The following is a 17,102-nucleotide window of genomic DNA, read 5'->3' as shown; positions in this document are numbered from 1 at the left end:
GAGCGTGTGTGTGGTGCGTGTGTACGTTTCCTCTCAGGTAGAAGAACCCTGCAGATCACCCTCTACACCCTCCAGTATGCCTCAGTGCCTCTTTTCTCCTCTTTATCTGACTCAAAGGGGTGTGGATGCCCGACTCCACAAATGTAACTTCTCACTGATTTTTCCTGGGAAGTGAGCAGCACCGTCAAGGAAAAATAGTTCTGGGGCCTGAATACAGTCATCCCTCGCCACATCGCACTTTGAATGACTATGTTCATTCATGAATCTGGCTTTTACATGGTTTACATGCTTGAAAGACCTGTGGGGGGAATACTCTGTGGTCTTTTTGGAAGCTGTGTTTCCAATTATATCTTTATACAACATAAGGTGGCCAGAAATATTTCAATATTAAAATTTGTTCTCAATCAGAAATCACTTTATTGCTCTCTGGTTCTACCATATCTTACTTGAAAAAAAAATTGTGTGGAAATATGGGGTAATAACTATAAAAGCAATCTTCACTCGCTAAATGTACTGCAAAAAAAGGTCAGTAAGGATAATTCATAATGCCGCCTACACAGAACATACTAACTCCTTATTTCTAAAATCACAAATACTTCAACTTGCTGATATAGTTCATCTTCAAACAGTTAAAATAATGCATAAGGCTAAAAAATAACCAATTACCTAAAAATGTAATTCAATACTTCTCTACAAGAGAGGAGAAATACGATATGGCAGCTCAAACTTCGGTACGTGACAAAAAAATTAAAAATTAAAAATTAATAAAAAAATAATTCATTCATTCATTTTCTACCGCTTTTCCTCACAAGGGTCACAGGGGGTGCTGGATAAAAAATTAAAATTAAAAATTAATTAAACTATATTTGGAAAGCAGGAGGTGAACAAATGTAACAGTTACTGATTGTAAAAGTACCAGATGGAGGGGTAGGATTTAATAAGCTTTGCTTCTTCCTACTCCTTTTGGACATGTGGAACTGTGAACTGATTATGTGATGCATTCAATTGTAATCTGATGCATGTTCAAATGAAATAAAACCATTAGCATATCTGGCAAAAAAATTACAGTAAAATATGGTGGTGGTAGTGTGATGGTCTGGGGCTGTCCAGCCAACAGTTTCTTTTTCTAAACCTCCCATGACCTTTAACATAAAGTTAATTAGACTTTTCATTAGCCTTGAATGAGTTAATTGATTAACGAGGAACCACAGTGGCTTTATCTGTAAACAGCCTCTCGTTTGCTTTCAGCACCTTCTTCTCTCAACTCCTCTCTCATTCCTCTTCTCCATTGTAGCCCAGACACATTAAGCCCTGCACTCACAGGAAGAAAGTTTAAAAAGGACTTGTTTAGAATTCCTCTGGTGAGTTTAATTAAAAGTCCAAAACTAAACACCCCCCCCCCCCCACCCTCTCCAGCCTTGCTTTTTCTTTCAGTCTTACTTCACTATTGCTCCCACAACTTTTTTTTTTCTTGATCACTTCTTATCCCTTCATGTTCTCGCTAAAGTGGCAGAAGGAATGCCCCGGTCCCGCCTGTGGAGAGTCCTTGTAACTAGACAGCTCTTACAATAAGAGCCACTAAAGTCGAGGAGAGAGAAAATTGGCGCTCTATTTAAAATGTCTTCCTCCTTCGATATTGTTATATTAGTCTTGAGCAACACCAAAACGAGAGAGATATGTGATTGGTGGTATGTACTGTATCGAGCTCGGTATGGCTTCCATATTTGGATTGGTTAGATTTTGGCTATAGTCAATCATATATCGTTTGCAACTTTTTAGGTTAAAACACTCAGGTAAACAAATAAACATGGTAGGTGTGCAACAACGGTACCTTTATTTACATATTTTGTGACACAGAAAGCAGAATATACATAAATGTGTTTCACATTGGTCTTGTCGATTTAAGCCCATAGTGTCTGGAGCTCAATAGCAGCTAGCTCAATAGCACTATCTGGTACAAAAATTATGATGTTGCAGTCCAAAAGTCACTAAAGACTGCACATTAGCGACCTCACCTCCTGTGTGGTGTGTGTAGACTACTGTAAAGTGTAATACTATATGAGTGTAGTAAAACGTGTTAAACTAGGCCCAATGTGAGCAATATAAGAACTACAAAACTGCAAATCTGGGTTTTGCAGTGTGTACGTTTCGCCATCTTGTATCAGTATCATTTGTTCAGTCATTCATTTTCTACCGCTTATCCTCACAAAGGTGGGAGGCGGGGTACACACTGGACTGGTCGCCAGCCAATCACAGGGAACATATAGACAAACAACCATTCACACTCACTCATTCATACCTATGGACAATTTGGAGTCGCTAATTAACCTAGCATGTTTTTGGAATGTGGGAGGAAACCAGATAAAACCCGCCCATGCACTGGGAGAACATGTAAACAGAGATTGCCGAGGGTGGAATTGAACTCGGGTCTCCTAGCTGTGAGGCTATTCACACTAAAATGACAAATTGAGTGTACTAATGATACTGTACGTACAGTACAGATGGCGCTGTGCAGTCTGTATCAGTATCAGTCTGTTAAAATCTGTTAAAACACACACGTAATTTTCAATTCTTTATTAACACAAATGACGCTAACATGATATTTTCATATGATTCAGCTGTGAGATTAATCGTGGAATCAGGTTTCCACTGAATCATATTGTCAAATAATCAACTATTCTAAGACACCCCGATCAGGGTTTTATGCTGCCGATTCCGATACTAATCGCCCATGATTGAAGTCGGCCAATACCGAAACCGATACCATCCATCCATCCATTTTTTTGTGCCGCTTGTCCTCACTGAGGTCGCTGTGGTATGCTGGAGCCTATTCAACTGACAGGAAGAGTTCACCCTGCACTGATCGCCGGCCAATCACACATTAATATTGACCAGGGCTGCCGTATAAGGCCATTTTTTTTTCCTCCCACGGGGCTCAGAATTCCTGGCTACACCCCTGCTATTGGGGATATGATATGAAAAAGGGAACTATAAAATCACGTCTATGTTTACTTTTCCAAGCAAATATAATATTTGTGACACTCAAGATGTTATGCAAGACGGGCATTGAAGGGCATCTATCGGCATATGCCAATCAAATGCTTTTCCCAGTTATCACAAATACTGATATCGATCTATCTGAGCATCCCTAACAAATAACACATTTCAAACTCTTTAATGAAATCACTCTTTTACTGTTCAAATGCAAACGACTGCAAGGCGTGCAACTTCAAAGCTGAAAAGCAACAATTATCTTGAAGAAAAAAAAAGGCGTGGATGGATGCGGGGGCGGATGAGAGAAAAGAATTAATACCAAGTAAGCGTTTCTTTGGGAAGAAAGGAGAAATTGTTTTGGGGCTGTAGCGCTCAAACGTACGCTTTAGTGGAAGACTTGAAGCCAATTCATGATCAACACTCAATTCAAGGGATTAAGGATGTTGGCAGGGCCCCCCCAGCCCCACCCCAAACACACACACACACACAAATGAATCAACATTAAATATTGTTTATATAAAAAAAAAACATTTACAAATATAAAATATAAAAAACTGTCACATAAATTTTGGTGCTAAATTTCCACCTTACAGAACCATTGATTTTTGTGAGCAGAGGCAACGAGACAAACCACAGGGACCGTCTACAAATGTTTATACCAAAACAAAACAATAAAAAATTGTTCTTTAACTGCATATGTCCTTTAACCAGAACTGTCTGGAATGTGTGAGGGTAGGGAGGAGGAGGTTTACTTTTATAATGTGTACTACATTGAATAATATAAATATAAAGGGAATGTAAATGTTAAAAAAAACATATTTAGAAGATTTTAAGGGTTTTGTTTATCTATGAAAATATTAAGTAAGTCATGGAAATTCACTTTTCACCAATTAACAGCGATAAACGAGGGATTACTGTATAGAGATATGTGAGGCAGGTCAAAGGTCAGGCCACTGGGTACATTGGATATTGGATAATATAAATGTAAAGGGAATGTAAATGTTAAAAAAAACATATTTAGAAGATTTTAAGGATTTTGTTTTTGTATAAAAATATTAAGTAAGTCATGGAAATTCACTTTTCACCAATTAACCGTGATAAACGAGGGATTACTGTATGGAGATATCTGAGGCAGGTCAAAGGTCAGGCTACTGGGTACATTGGATATTGGATAATATAAATGCAAAGGAATGTAAATGTTAAAAAAAACATATTTAGAAAATTGTAAGGGTTTTGTTTATCTATGAAAATATTAAGTAAGTCATGGAAATTCACTTTTCACCAATTAACCGCAATAATCGAGGGATTACTGTATAGAGATATGTGAGGCGGGTCAAAGGTCAGGCTACTGGGTATATTGGATAATATAAATATAAAGGGAATGTAAATGTTAAAAAACATATTTAGAAGATTTTAAGTGTTTTGTTTTTCTATGACAATATTAAGTAAGTCATGGAAATTCACTTTTCACCAATTAACAGCGATAAACGAGGGATTACTGTATAGAGATATGTGAGGCAGGTCAAAGGTCAGGCCACTGGGTACATTGGATATTGGATAATATAAATGTAAAGGGAATGTAAATGTTAAAAAAAACATATTTGGAAGATTTTAAGGGTTTTGTTTTTCAATGAAAATATTAAATAAGTCATGGAAATTCACTTTTCACCAATTAACCGCAATAAATGAGGGATTACTATATAGAGATATCTGAGGCAGGTCAAAGGTCAGGCCACTGGGTGCATGTTACATTGGAGTTACCTACTAAAAGGCCCGGTGACAGAAGGCAGCACAGCACAAAGAAAGGATCTGGCAATTTTCCTGGTTTTTCCATTAAGAATGGTCCTAATTGCTGACCGCCTCGTTGCTCCGTCCCGTGCTGGCAGGAGACGCACGAATGCATGTGTAATACTGACTTAAGTCGGCTATCATTTCCTTTTTTCTTTCTTATATTATTTCTTTTATTTCTTTCTTTCCCTCCGTCCTCCTTTCCGTTGGGGTGGTGTCTGAAAGGCCTAGCCATGTATAACAGATATGGTGGATTGTGAGTGGATCAGAGCAGATCATTGAGGTGAATGGCTTCAGGGAAATCTCTCATTCAGCTCAGAGTCAAAGCTTTCAAAGGAGTCCTGATATGGAAGAAATAAGGATATCCTTCCTAGCTGTTCCTTTCTTTTCAGGAAGGGGGGGGTGTCAGTCAATGTGTGTATGTGTGCACTTGCAGGATGTATCGCGTGGGCTGCTGACTTTGGTCCTTGTGAAATGATCAAACAAAGCAGAAGTAGGAAGTCAAATGAATGGTGTCATGCTGGGCGCCATGACCGTACCATAATGTGGGCTGTGTGCATTTGTGTCTGTACACGTTTGTCTGGATGAGAAAGTGAATTGGCGGAGAAATAAAATGGTCTTACAACCCTTTTGCTATATTTAAAAAAAAAAAACTGAAAAGTTTTTACATTTTCTACATTGAATAAATGTTAGTGTTATACATTTAAATGAGCGTTACCTTAAATAATGTGGTAACAATCTTGGCAACAATCTGCCGCTAATAGGATACAGAAAAGTCATCGTCCTGTGTGGTTTCTATGAACAGGTAAAACACACACACATCAAAATAATGATGATTGAAGGATTAGCTGGCCGGAATCTGTCTATAGTGTCCCTACTCCAAAAAAAACACCAAGCTACAAACATGTGGATGTTTTGTTTGGGTACTGTTTGGCTGTACGAGAACCAAGGCAAATTTCCGGGGTTCAAACCGCTACTCTTTGTCACACTTTGAATCCTGCGGAGATGGGATGTGGTTGTGTTCTGGTCTCGTTAACTCTTGTGTGTCTCCGGCAGGTTTCGGGAGACGGGACTGCTGCATGCTGAGGAAAACAGCACACTTTCAAGGGTTGATGACCTTGGTGCTGGGAGCGACAACAAAAAAAGAGTGAGCCTAGCGGAGTTTGTGGTGAGGGAATTGCGGAGCTGTTCGGTTCAGACAGTGAAGAAGACGACTTTAGTGGCGTTATTTCCCAGGAGGAGGACGCGGACAGTTATGAATTACTTTTACGGTAATTCGACACTGTTAGGAAATTAAAATTCATTCATTTATTAATTTTCTACCGCTTATCCTCACAAAAAAACTTACCACTTCCACACAGAATGAGGAATCTCAGACATAGATTGAAGTATCGTCAGTAGCCATGCAGTGTCAAAGGTAATGTAAACATTCATTCGTTTTCTACCGCTTATCTTCACAAGGGTCACATGGGGTGCTGGAGCCTATCCCAGCTGTCTTCGGGCGAGAGGCGGGGTACACCCTGGACTGGTCGCCAGCCAATCACAGGGCACATATAGACAAACAACCATTCACACTCACATTCATACCAATGGACAATTTGGAGTCGCTAATTAACCTAGCATGTTTTTGGAATGTGTTTTTGAAAAAAAACAGAGTACCCGTAGAAAACCCACGCATGCCTGGGGAGAACATGCCAAAATCCAAATTGTCCATAGGTATGAATGTGAGTGTGAATGGTTGTTTGTCTATATGTGCCCTGTGATTGGCTGGCGACCAGTCCAGGGTGTACCCCGCCTCTCGCCCGAAGACAGCTGGGATAGGCTCCAGCGGTAGAAAATGAATGAATGTTTTCAATGGTGAAGGGACCAGTATTTAAAGCTAAATGAGATATTACAGTTTTTCCAAATTCTTAAACAAATTTCTTCACCCCCTCCCTCCCATTTTCTCAAAAATGGGTTTGATACGACTGGATTAGCGGTTTCCGACTGGATTAGCTGCCCAGACATAATAATAGGGTCCTGTAGGAAACCAGATCACACCACACACGCATGTGTGGACTGTGCATCTAGAACGTGTGCCTGTGGGACTTGTGTGTCCGCATGCAGGGAGCAAAGAGGCAGGCTAAAAGGGCCGAAAGCCACCAAAGATCAAGAAGAGAGGAGCAGCAGGAAGCTGACTAGTCACTCTATCCCAGCCCTCTCTGTCTGTCTTGGGCAGACGTGGGATGAAGGGAGAGAGTTGAAGTTAAAAAAGAAAAATCAAAGGCTAAACCGGGGATTAGTCTTGGGTGGGGAGGGGGGGGGGCTGTATGTGAAGGGTGGTTTGAATTTAAAGAGTGTCAAAGAGGCACACCGAGGATGATTTTCAGTGCGAAGTAATGTAAGTGCAGTTTATGTGTTTGTCTCATTTGTGAACCTCGACCTTGATAGTAAAAAAACAGGTAAAAAAAATCAGGTACACAGTGGGGAAATGCCCCGCTGATTTTTGGAAGTTTGCCGTCGTACAAAAATGTGATTAGTCAAGAACCTTTATGGTTCTTGGTTCTTTAACTGATCTGCTTCTGAGATAAATGTGGCTAAATATAATTTATTTTGATAAGATTGACTGACTGACATTCCAAAAACATGCTAGGTTAATTGGCGACTCCAAATTGTCCATAGGTATGAATGTGAGTGTGAATGGTTGTTTGTCTACATGTGCCCTGTGATTAGCCGGCGACCAGTCCAGGGTGTACCCCGCCTCTCGCCTGAAGACAGCTGAATAAGAATCAATTAACTCTGCTGGTTAGCTAATGTATTAAATATATAAGATATTAAAGACTTCAGGAGGTTTGCCACCAACTGCTTATAATTATCTGCTTTGTAGTTTCCAAGAAAAGTCCATTTCTGATATCATTCATGAAATTACTCAACACGCATGCATTTTGTCCACTTCCAAGATAGAGTTTTGAAAATGAAAACAAAACATTTTATGTCAAAGCACTAGAAAAATGAATGCAGACAAAGACTTATAAATAAATAACCACTGGGACCGTATTGTAGACCTGCATGAGACAAGAATGGGCTTCAGAGCAATTTTAAGCCATAAAAACAGCCACTAGGTGGCAGCAGTGCAATTGAAAACACCTTGTCAGAGATCGTGCGGATGTAAGAAACACCTATGACAGGAAGGAGGAAGTTGGAGAGCATGGAGGAGTGTAGCGTGCAGAAGTTTACGCATTGTTACGCACATCATCACTAGAGTCGTGGGGGGTGCTGGAGCCTATCCCAGCTGTCTTCGAGCAAGAGGGGGGCGGGGGGGGTACACCCTGGACTGGTCGCCAGCCAATCACAGGGCACATATAGACAAACAACCATTCACACTCACATTCATACCTGTGGACAATTTGGAGTCGACAATTAACCTAGCATGCATATTTTTCAAATTCAATGAACATAATTTTTATGAGAGAATTAATTTGACTGTCAAGATGGCGTATACGCAAGCTCAAAAATCGGACTTTCAGACAAAACAGAAATGTGATCACTCTCACTTTATAATAAAAGGTACACAAAAATACAGTAGGAACTAATGAAGAACTAATGAGTAGATAGGTGCAGCAATCCTTATTAACTACTACAACTTTGTGTACCTTATTGTAAAGTGTTACCATGTGATCCAGTGGGCCACTTTCACATTTTTTTTAAATTTTGTTTTTATTTTACATTTTGCCTTGATGCTCTATTTTTCACATTTTTGCTGTTTTATTTATCCTGTGGGCCAATAAAATACAAGCTGCAGGCCGCAAATGGACACCCCTGGTCTAAGGTGTATTTTAAACTAAATAACGGATTATTTTTAGATCTCTTATAGAAATACCCGTTATTATTCAGCGGCCCTTGAATTAAATCTGGATGTTTTATACATATCCATATTTGCATGGTGCATGGTTTCCTTGTAAATTGTTGTTTATGTGTAAGTATTTTCAATGACCTAACCTAAAGTCCTTTAAACTCTCTTGTTTTTTTTGGATTTTCTAACTGCACACAAAATAATTCCGCTCCCAACATATGCTCTTTTGAGTACTTTGTGTGAAACCCGATGCCTCCGAGGCACAATATTGTATTTGTCACGGACTAAGTGGGAAACACCTGATTGAAATGCCATCGCAACAATGATGTCAATCAGTCAATAAACAGCAGCATGCATGAATGTACGGCAACAGAATCTCTCTGTTTGCTGATCCGTGTGAGAAAGCATGTTCCTCAGCGTATGCATATATAAGCCTGCTATACACTTTCAGTTACAACACTGTTCTCTCACACTCTCTCTCCCTCTCGCTCACACACACACCCACACCCACAGGGACACACTGAAAAGGCAGAGTCCCTTTTTTCCCTGTTATGCAAATAACATCAGCCCTTAAAATGGTTTGAGTGAGAATTAAACGTGAATTAAATGAGGCTTGGCTCTTTTCTCTCCATTCTATCTGAATAAGGCAAAGCCCCGTCACCATGGGAGATCCCCACGCTGTTGCCATGCCTGTTATGGGATTGACAAGACAAGAAGTGACATAAATACCGTAGCCAGTGTTCAATCCAATTATGTGGCGTGGTCCACTTCAATACCTGGTAGTCATGCAGAGTTGCGCTGGCGTCCTTGCATTCAGCCTAAGAAATTAGACTGCTTGTATTCAGCGTCAAGCCTCTTGCTAACCTTAGTCGCTTCACCTCCGTTATAGCTCAGAGTCTGTGCCCTCAACTCTGAGCTCAACCCATCAGGCGAATAAAAGCCTTTTGGGACAACTTGCTTCCCCTAGCTCACTCAAACTTTAGAGGCAAAAGAAAGTCTAGCGTCATCAAAGGGCCTACGTTGCCATCAAAATGAATAGCTATTGATGTATTTATATAGAGTGAAGAGAAGCAGAAAAGAAATGTTTATTTCGAGAAATGGACAATTTCTGTCTCGCGTCACTCAATGCTCTTGGACCTTGTACACGGGTACAGATTGGCGAGGTCATTTTCTTTTTCATTCATTTTCGGTGGGACAAGGTGATGGAGTCACCAAATATTATTAGAAAATAAAAAATTTGCAGTATTTGGCAAAAAAAAATCTGTTTTGTTTTCCACAGCCAACACACCCTATGTTGGTAAAAAAAATACCATTATTTTTACATGTTTATCCTTCACTTGTAATGTTTTTTGCCATGCATTGAAAGTTGTTGAGGCTGCACGGTGTGAAGCGGTTAGTCCACAGACCACACAGCTAGGAGACCCGGGTTCGATTCCACTCTCTGCCATCTCTGTGTGGAGTTTGCATGTTCTCCTCGTGCATGCATGATTTTCATGATTAAATGTTTATTTTCTCTGCAGCGCATCCTCTCGTGACTACTCTGTTGTATATGCCGCCTCAAGTTTAACTTCATTACAATATTAATAAATTACGTTTCATACTTTAATGAAATTAAATAAATGCAATAAAGAAATCCGATTTTTTTAATGTCATTTTTATTTTGAGGATTCGAAAATACAACAAAATAGAACGTGCATAATGTGCCCCTTATCTGGGCAATAAACTGAGTGCAATAAAACTGCATTTATAAAAAACAAAACAGCAGCCTTTTGAAAAGGTAAAGTATATAAAATCAAATTAATACAGTTTAAGTTTGATTTCTGTGCAAATGCCATGCAAGTCAGTGCAAGGGTAAAAGGCAGCAGCTGTCCTCTTCTCTTTTGACACGCAAACCAACGTAGCTATCCTGGTGTTAGCTTGTCAGGTAGGTAGATGAATAAAGTATCTACCTAAACAACGTAGCTATCCAAAAGCTGTTATTCAGCTCCGAACCTTAGTAAGGTCTACCTGACTTCCGAAGAGAAGGAAAATGTTACTTGTTGCTTCCAAACAAACATTATTTTAACATTCCACCCCACCACCGAGGCATTTCACACTGAACGAACTTCCTGGTTCAAAGGTCATGCACGTTCACCCTACATAGCTGTCCAAGGCATATGCCTGTAACACTGGGACCCGAGCAACAAAACACAGTAATATTTGAAATAATATTTGAAAGTGTCATTCCAAATATATACTGACGAAAATAAGAAATCACTTTATAAAAACAGCCACTTTGTTACTAAATATGTGCCTATAACAATATAGTGTTCTTACCCGTTTAATGTGACTTCTGTTTTCTGACTGGTCAGCTTCTCGACATCGGGCATGTAAGATGAATGCAATAAATGCAAATGATTCGGTCCAAGAAACGTTTAATCCTCTGTTCTCCTCAGTTATTTTTCTCTTTTTCCCTTTGGGATCCATGGCCCATCACACAGCCGCCGGTTTGTCACCTGCCTGGCATCCCGCCCTGCTGATAGAAAAGTGTGTCGCAGGTTATGACGTAAATCTTCGTTGACAGAAATGTTGAAATGTAATATTTACTCTACACATTTTTACAGCATTGGAAAACGTTAAGAATGTTTGTCCTCCTACAGAAACCATATTAAAACAAACAATATATTTCCTTACCCCATCTTTTTCCATTTTTAAACATTTTTCAAAAAGCTGCAGGGAGCCACTAGGGCGGCGCTAAAGAGCTAGGGGCATTAAGAAGGTGACCTCTCAACTGGTAGCCTCAGTATTGGATCACTCACAGCCAAAAAGCGAATAATCAAAAGTGAATAATCATCGACGCATACCCAGTCAGGCTGCAAAGTGTTGGATGTGAGCATATATGCCTCATATGTGGATGTTGGAGTCTTATACAAACCTCATGGAGCCCGTTTCTGACAGTTTGAGCAGAAACATTCACTTGTGGCATGCTGGAGGTCATTTGGCAGTGTACCACCTGTTCCTTCTTGCGAAAACAAGCAGAAAGCTTTCCTGCTGCTAAGTTGTTGTCCTTTGACAGCCCTCTACATACTGGCCTGTATACTGTCCCCTCCATGCTCTTGACACCACAATATCAATAATAGGATAAGAACAAAACATACAAAAAGAATACTGGATAATAAATGTCAACATAACAAGTCAATACATGTGGATGGTATTAGTGTAATCACAATCAAATGTCTTTGATGTCATTGTCACATCATTTATTTACATTACGTCATATAGACGGTGTATTTTGCATTGAAAGGGTGAAGGAAAATAAATTTTCTGGGGATCACAATAGATGAAAATATGAGCTGGAAACCTCATATTACAAATATACAACATAAGGTGGTCAGAAATATTTCAATATTGAACAAAACAAAATTTGTTAGAAATCAGAAATCACTCCACAATCTTTATTGCTCTCTAGCTCTACCATACCTTACTTATTGTGTGAAAATATGGGGTAATAACTATAAAAGCAATCTTCACTCGCTAAATGTACTGCAAAAAAAAGTCAGTAAGGATAATTCATAATGCCGCCTACAGAGAACATACTAACTCCTTATTTCTAAAATCACAAATACTTCAAGAAGAACTACATTTGAAACACTTATATGCTAGGACTAAGTTAAAAAGCCATAGCATTTCAGTATGTGGAATCAAACTATGGAATGGATTGAGTAAGACCCTCAAACAATGCACAACGATGAGCCAATTCAAGAAACAATACTAGCAGTTGATGTTTGCTAAATACAAGGATGAAGAGTCTTGAACCAGTCATGATGTGCTATATATATCACTATATTGACACTTACTATGGTACCCATTATGTCATTGGATGGTCATATCACCTCCTACTTTGGTACGTGACAAAAAAATAACTTAAATTATATTAGGAAAGCAGGAAGTGAACAAATGTAACAGTTACTGATTGTAAAAGTACCAGATGGAGGGGTAGGATTTAATAAGCTTTGCTTCTTCCTACTCCTTTTGGACATGTGGAACTGTGAACTGATTATGTGATGCATTCAATTGTAATCTGATGCATGTTCAAATGAAATAAAACCATTACCATTACATTGGTACTCACATTTTATTCTGAATGGGTTCAGTTCCAAATCCAAAAGGATGAGACTACAAGTGGTAAAAACTAATAATAAATAATAAATGTTTGGAATAGCAATGGTGTGACTATTAGTGTAGGACAGTCAGTTTTCCAGTGTACTGCGAACATGTCGTCTTCCCACAGGACAGCCAGTCAACAAGTGAATGTACTACAGCAACAAGTTGTGAGACCTGTGTCACTTCCCTCATTCTGTTGACAAACCCAAAATGAAAACCGAACTTGACAACCATATCGATGTCCTTCCTGGCGACTGTGCTGCACTTGGCATGTGTGTGAACCCCAGGATCCATTTTAACCACAGACATCTACAAGATCCCTTCTAAACAACCTGCCAGGTGCTTTAAGCCTCCTGCTAAACGGTATTGAACATTATGAGATTAGAGCAGAATGGCCATTGAATGGAAGAACGGAAGCTTTTAAATAGCAAAGATTGTAGAACAGTGATGCGATGCTCTTAGCTCCCATGACCAATTTACAACTAATGAGCATTCAATGAGCATGCCACATGTCACCAGCACTGCAATGATGGGGAACACAGAGTGCTTGTTATTTCTCATATCTATCTGCAACACAGTCTTAATTGCTTCGGTGCACTTTTATTTTGTTGTATGCATGAATTGAAAGGGCGAGGGACATTCTCACACTCTGACATTGATGAAAATTCATGGGGTTGATCAGAGACTAATGAGCATTTCACAGTTTGCTGTATCAACAATGGTTGCGTACAACAACTTCTTTGCTGAGGTGTGAGACTGTGAATAATCCTGTAAATTAAAAAACATATATATGTTGTTTTTTTTTAGATATTATACTGTAGTGTACACATAAACTGACAAAATAGTACCAGTGTTCCTAGTAATATTACTCGGCACATATTACCAACTTACAAACACGTCCCTCGTCTGGCACTTCCTCATTGTTACTAGATGACAGTGAGGGGCATTCACGGACACTCCGAACATCACAACGTCTTTATGTGCAGTATATGTGGTATAAATAAACAGAAATACAAAGAAAAAGAGTATGTGGATGTTCTTATCACTCACTAACCTAACTTACTGCAGAAGCTCAATTTGCTGCATTAAGTATGTGGAGTCTTTGAACGCAACCCATCATGGGGATTTCAATTTTCAGTTCATTTGCAGCTCTTACATACAAATAATGTATGTATAATACTGTCTTTGGGCATGTTGGCCTCACAGCTAGGAGACCCGAGTTCAATTCCACCCTCGGCCATCTCTGTGTGGAGTTTGCATGTTCTCCCCGTGCATACGTGGATTTTCTCCGGGTACTCCGGTTTCCTCACACATTCCAAAAACATGTTAGGTTAATTGGTGACTCCAAATTGTCCATAGGTATGAATGTGAGTGTGAATGGTTGTTTGTCTATATGTGCCCTTTGATTGGCTGGCGACCAGTCCAGGGTGTACCCCGCCTCTCGACTGAAGACAGCTGGGATAGGCTCCAGCATAACCCCAAAGTGGAAATCATGTCCTGTCATTTGTCTTTCAGTTCATAAAGTGCAGGAAAAATGGACATATTTCAAACATAATAGCAAATAATGATTAATTATGATTAATTTGTTTGAAAACTGTGATCCAGTCAATAACAATAACAACAGGGAGGAATGATTGCATTAATTGCAGAGCACTAAAACCTCACATAAGACATGATTTAAAGATAATTCAATGCTAACCCATGATTTTGATGTTCTGAGTCGTAATTTTATGAGGAATTTTAACAAAATTCTCTGCGTACATCCCCATGTCAGACAAAAGGTATCGTATTTGGTTTTCTTTTTCAGTGCACATTACACTGAGAAAACAGGTGCATTGTGGAGGACTCGCTCTCGCTCCATCTTTCTGTCTCTCTCTCTCTCTCTCTAAGCAGCTTTGTTGGTTGGCTTGTCTCCCTCTCAGCGAGGTGATGTTTAATGGAAAGTTAATATGGTTTTAATGCTTGTCGCTGCTCTTTGACACTCAGGGCCCCACTAATCCACTCTGTTCCACACTGCCTGGAAACAGATGCACTGGCGGAGAGTGAGAGAGAGAGCGCACAAAGAATAGAGAAAACATCACCTCATATATTGATTTACTGAGAAAGATATTGGGCGGAAATACTCTCATCTTACATTGTCTCTGACTAGTATGTGTACTTACAGTCAGCCTGACTGAAGAATATCCTGGATCACCCTTTAGTTGAGCTGCCACGGGGGCCTTTGATGGGTCTCCTTTGATGCACCGAGCTTCCGTTTCCTCCTCTCTGTCGCTACCAATCACACTGCAGGAGAAAGACAGTTCACAACGGTTTGAAAACAAAAATAGAAGTGATTTATTTTGTATTGCATTTTATACTGTATTTTTTTTATTTGGAAAAAGTCCTGGTGGTTGCCGATCCCAAGCTGGAATTGGAATAGGAATGCTGCGTCCGGAAGGTCATGCGGGGTATAAACTACACCAATTTGAGGAGCTATTCTACTTAGAAATATTGCAAAGCTGTATTGTGGATCATCATGAAAAGGATGTTATATTCAGCCATGTAGTTACGCCACCATGGTGGCACCCCTCGTCAAGGCCCGTCAAGGGTTAATGCATTGACATGAGTGTTAACTAGCTATTACTTCCCCAGAGACACAGCATCACTTGTCTGGCCCTCTTTGCATGCGTTATCAATTGAGGCGGTCGATGTTGTAGGACTTGTAGAGGCTAAGAGCTTTAAAAAGAGTCTTGACTGGTGTTTAATTCACTAACAGCTGTTACGTTGGTTAAGAATCGAGGAGCAGGCTGTTCTGTCTTTCGACCCAGGAGGAGAAATTAGTTCTGCCGATGCCCACTTTCCCTCCCAGACAACCATCTGCTCTACTTCAATACAAAAGAGGGATTTTCTGAAGGAATAAAATGCTTTGAAAGTAATAATTTCTCGTTCTCTCCCTTTGAAAGGAGTTTTAGTTAAAGTGTTGTATTTCCCAGCAGGGCAAGCGCTCAGCAAATCATCTGCACATTTAATTATATAGGCTCCTTTTGTTCAAGTGTGGATCCTTTCATCATGACGCCCTCATTATGAAGGTATGTGTAGAACTTAAAATCACATTTCAGTGTAAAAAGTCTTTGAAATACTGTATATCAGAAAAAGACACAGTATATGTCGTAATAGTGCTTACGATATTTGCCATTTTTATCATAATGTGCATTTTTTGGCCTTTTTCTGGCTTTCCCACTCTTTTTAGTTCATCATTAGTTTTATTTCTCTCCATGGTTATATTTTAGACTTTAAATCCACATGTTTCATATTGGGATTATTTTGTAATTGCAATAATGTTTTCATTTTATGTTCAATATGACATCATTTGGAAAACAACCCCAATGGAGCAAAGTGCTGTACAAAAAAGGAAATGACATTAAAACAGTGCCAATACAAAGTCAATTACATAAAATGGATCATAGAAAAATGAATATTTTTCTATCAAGATGCTGATTAGACAGCACAGCACAGGTGTGCCTTCAGTTGGCCACAATAAAAGGCCACACCTCCCCAAAAAGGCGACGATGTTAAAATAGTACCAATACAAAGTCAATGACATAAAATGTATGATAGAAAAATGAATATTTATATCAAGATGCTGATTAGACAGCACAGGACAGGTGTTCCTTGAGTTGGCCAAAATAAAAGGTCACCTGCCAAAAAAAGGATATGCCGTTAAAATGGTGCCAATACAAAGTCAATGACATAAAATGGATCATAGAAAAATGAATATTTCAATCAAGATGCTGATTAGACAGCACAACACAGGTGTTCCTTCAGTTGGCCACAATAAAAGGCCACTCCCGCCCCCAAAAAGGAAATGATGTTAAAATTGTGCCAATACAAAGTCAATTACATAAATTGGATCATAGAAAAATGAATATTTCTATCAAGATGCTGATTAGACAGCACAGTATAGGTGTGCCTTCAGTTGGCCACAATAAAAGCCCCCCCCAAAAAAAGGAAATGATGTTGAAATAGTGCCAATACAAAGTCAATTACATAAAATGGATGATAGAAAAATCAATATTTCTCTCAAGATGCTGATTAGACAGCACGGCACAGGTGTGCCTTCAGTTGGCCATAATAAAAGGCTACTCCAAAAGCAATAAATATGAAAAGCATACAGTAAGATTAATTAATTTATTAATTAATGTATTTATTTAAAGGTAAAACCGAATTAAAAGTTGTACTATGCTTTACTGTAGCAGGTGGTCAAATTGGGTATGTAAAATCATTTCCCTCAAAGTGTAACAATCTGGCAACTCTGGCAAGAGTCCCCGGCTTGTTCACTCCAAGTCCAATGAGACCAGGGACATGA

The 17,102-nt window shown here is 39.3% G+C and overlaps 1 protein-coding gene across 4 annotated transcripts in view; it reads right to left on the bottom strand.

Moving 5' to 3' along the window:
* Positions 1-17,102, bottom strand: part of LOC131130997 (aminopeptidase Ey-like) — a 53,746-nt gene that overhangs the window by 29,542 nt on the left and 7,102 nt on the right. For 3 of the 4 annotated variants that reach the window (XM_058075242.1, XM_058075240.1, XM_058075241.1), the window contains 2 exons: positions 14,920-15,028; positions 10,931-11,126 (listed from right to left, as the gene is read on the bottom strand). The gene's annotated coding sequence lies outside the window, so the exon portion shown is untranslated. Of the gene's footprint in view, positions 1-10,930; positions 11,130-14,919; positions 15,029-17,102 lie in introns of all 4 variants that reach the window. The other variant, XM_058075243.1, reaches the window with a different exon arrangement.

Source organism: Doryrhamphus excisus, chromosome 6 (genome assembly GCF_030265055.1).
Source record: "Doryrhamphus excisus isolate RoL2022-K1 chromosome 6, RoL_Dexc_1.0, whole genome shotgun sequence".
Classification (NCBI taxonomy): domain Eukaryota; kingdom Metazoa; phylum Chordata; class Actinopteri; order Syngnathiformes; family Syngnathidae; genus Doryrhamphus; species Doryrhamphus excisus.
This window is presented reverse-complemented; position numbering and strand designations above follow the sequence as displayed.